We start from the raw sequence: 3,321 nt of genomic DNA on the forward strand, positions 1-3,321 counted from the left end.
TCAAGGACATGTGATCCTGTTTGTCTTGGGCTTGGAAATGATGGTCGGCTTTTAATATGGGTCATAACTATTTAATGTATAATTAGAAGATATTCTTCTTACACCTCCATAAATGCTAACTGCACGCTCGTAATAACATTCAGAAATTAATTTTTTAGTCATTGGTAATTTGTTTTCTTATTTATATTTATTTTATTTTATTTACATTTATTTTTTTACAAGTATCTTAACAATTCATTTTTTAGTCATTTTCTTTTTTTGTTTCTATTTATTTCATTTTCACATGTGCGTAGAAAGTATTTTTCTCTTTTAGTAATTTTTTATTTTTAAAATCGATTTGTCCTAAAAATGTAAATATATTTTTATAATATTTTTTCATTTCTTAATTTTGTCCTTTTATAACTTTTAATTATTTGGCCATATAATAAATTATTAAAAATAAATTATATTTAAATTATTAATTTTTTATATTAATTTTTATTTTTAATTTTATTTTTTTATGATTTCTAATTATTTTGATCATTTAATAAAATTAAAATTAAAAACATATATTATACTTTTATTTCTTAAAATAATATTATTTAAAAAGACAATACATATTTATTAAAATATTGGTTTTACTTTTAATTTTATCTTTTTATAATTTTTAATTACTTCATCATTTAATAAAATAAAAATTTGGAAAAATGTATTTTATTTCTTTTTTTCAAATAATATTATTTTTAAAATAATATATATTTATTAACCATACAAATTGTTTATATTATTATATAAAAGCATGTTTTCTAGAGTTATTTAGTTAATCAATTTAATCCAAGATAATTTTAAAAATTAATTGATTTATAAAATAAATAAACATTTTCTTCTTTTAATATATGTTGTAAGAGCATAAAAAAAATAATGTTATAAAATTGATTTAAAACAGTGAAACTCAATTATTTTAATAATAAAATTTTAAAGTATAAATAAAATTTTATAAACGAATTTTATTATCCTAAATTGATTAATCTCTTTACAAACACTTTTCTCTTGAGCTCTTTCTTATCTTTAAGTTTTTTCTGATTGGTTTCTCAAATAGATTAATCCTTGAGGCGAGTTCTTCATTTCCATCTGATTGGTTTCTCAAATAAAATAAGTTAATTTTATGTCCCTTTTCATAATTTATGCATTTTTTGTTATGTGAATTGTTCTAGTTTGCATGTGGGTTCTATAGGAATGGAGAGTTTTTCCATAAATAGTGACTATATGTCATCCTCTCGTTTGAAAGGTTTTTTACCATTTGTCTCCCTCCTATTAAAGAGGAATTCTCCTTACTCTACAAGCTAACCAAGTAGCTTTTTTAGGAGTTTATGCCCATTTAGGGACACCCTTAGCTTATAAATAGAAGTATTTTCCTTATTTGTATTCACCTTTGAAATAAAGTATTGTTATGCTGCCAATTTTACGTCATACTATTCTTATTAAGTCATCCTAAGCTAGAACAATCCAAGTGACCTCCTCTAGCCACTTTCCTCCAGGAGTTTCCCCAACCTCTCTTAGAGCATCACAAAAATCACCTCCATCATAAAATTGTGAGCTTAACTCCCTTGTCCATCAAAGCTTCCGCACCATATCATCCTTCACCCACCTTTTCTTCTAATTTTGGCCTATCCTAACTAGGAGATTGTCATCAATTACATAAATAACAAACATCATCCCTATTAACACCTTCAACCATTTTTCCAACATAAAAACAAATTTATCTAAATTCATATTTTTATCCTTTCACCATCCCTTTCTCCCATCTTCAGCATAATTTCATCTCTTTTTTTATTCTTAGACTTTTTTCAATTCCTTGTTCACTATACCATTGGAAATAATTATAATTAACCAATTCTTCACTCCCTCTCTTTTCAACAAGAAAACAAAATCTCACTTCAAACCAACAACACTTTTGGCTTTTATTAAAAAAAACTGTGAATTTTGTTTCCACGGAACTTACTTTAAACTTAAGACAACTACAAAATTATTTTCCCTTATTCTTAGAGGTTCTAGTAATTCCCAAAATTGTATTGTCATCACAGTATCAAATGGGTTTTACACCTAACCTCCTCGTCCCACCATCACGACACATTATCATTTTGCATCCCTTAACCCTTACATATGCAAGATAAACAAGAATGAGATGAGACATATCTCAACTGAGCAATCAAGAACAGGGAAGACAACATCTTCTTTCAAAGTCTGCACCTTTAAATGTATGGGAAAAGAATATGATTCAGGATGTGGAAGATTTGATTGATGAAATGGAGAGGGATTCTGTGGGTGTTGATGAGCATTCACTTCTGGGAATTGTGGAGATGTATGTTTGTGAGGGGGATATTGATAAAGTGTATCATCTGCTGAAGAAGTTTCAGAGAATTTGTTTTATGGAGGAAAGGACTTGACAGTACGTTTCTGAAATCTAATCTCCTTTCTCACTGTTGACAGAAAGAACACGAGATATGTATTGGAAGTTGATAAGTTACTTCATGAGTCACGAGATTGCACAATTATTGCATCTTTTGTTTTCTCACGTGGGTCTATTAGTATTTGAGAAGTTGATAAGTTACTTCATGACTCATTCTGACAGAACTTTGTTAGTGCAAAAATTCGCTCAAGGTATAAATAAATTAGTTTATTAAATTTACTCAAACTTTTTTTTATCAGAATGATTAGAAATTAGTGGAAACATGTGTTTATTTTTATATGATATTAAAACACAGTTAGATTATTATTATTATTATTATTATTATTATTATTATTATTATTATTATTTATTATTATTATTATTATTATTATTATGAGACTCCTGGAAAATAGTGGTGAGTTGTCATAGTATATAAATGAGTATAATTCTCATCTTACAAGACTATTTGTGTGATTGAGATAGTTTTAAAGTCCACTTCTTGACATGGTATTAAAGTCATGTATTAAAACTTATCCTAGGGTATTTGATTATCTAATCATTAGTTAATGTTTAGTCTCATGCTCAAGATGTACATACTACGACACAAGAGGATGTATTAGAGATCCTACATTAATTAGAGATAAGACGAATTTATAATACATAAGTATGGATGCAAACTTCATTTTACAAACTAGTTTGTTAGGATTGAATCGGACTTAAAATTCAATTCTTAATAACTCTTAATGAAGTTTTGAAATTGCAAGATCTTCCAAGAGTTTCTAATAACAACCATGTAAACACTTAGTGTCACTTCATTTAACAAATACTGTGACCCAGTGAGTGAAGTATATGATACAAAAAACATTCAATTACAAAACCAACAAACATGTGAA

Source organism: Vigna radiata, chromosome 5 (genome assembly GCF_000741045.1).
Source record: "Vigna radiata var. radiata cultivar VC1973A chromosome 5, Vradiata_ver6, whole genome shotgun sequence".
Classification (NCBI taxonomy): domain Eukaryota; kingdom Viridiplantae; phylum Streptophyta; class Magnoliopsida; order Fabales; family Fabaceae; genus Vigna; species Vigna radiata.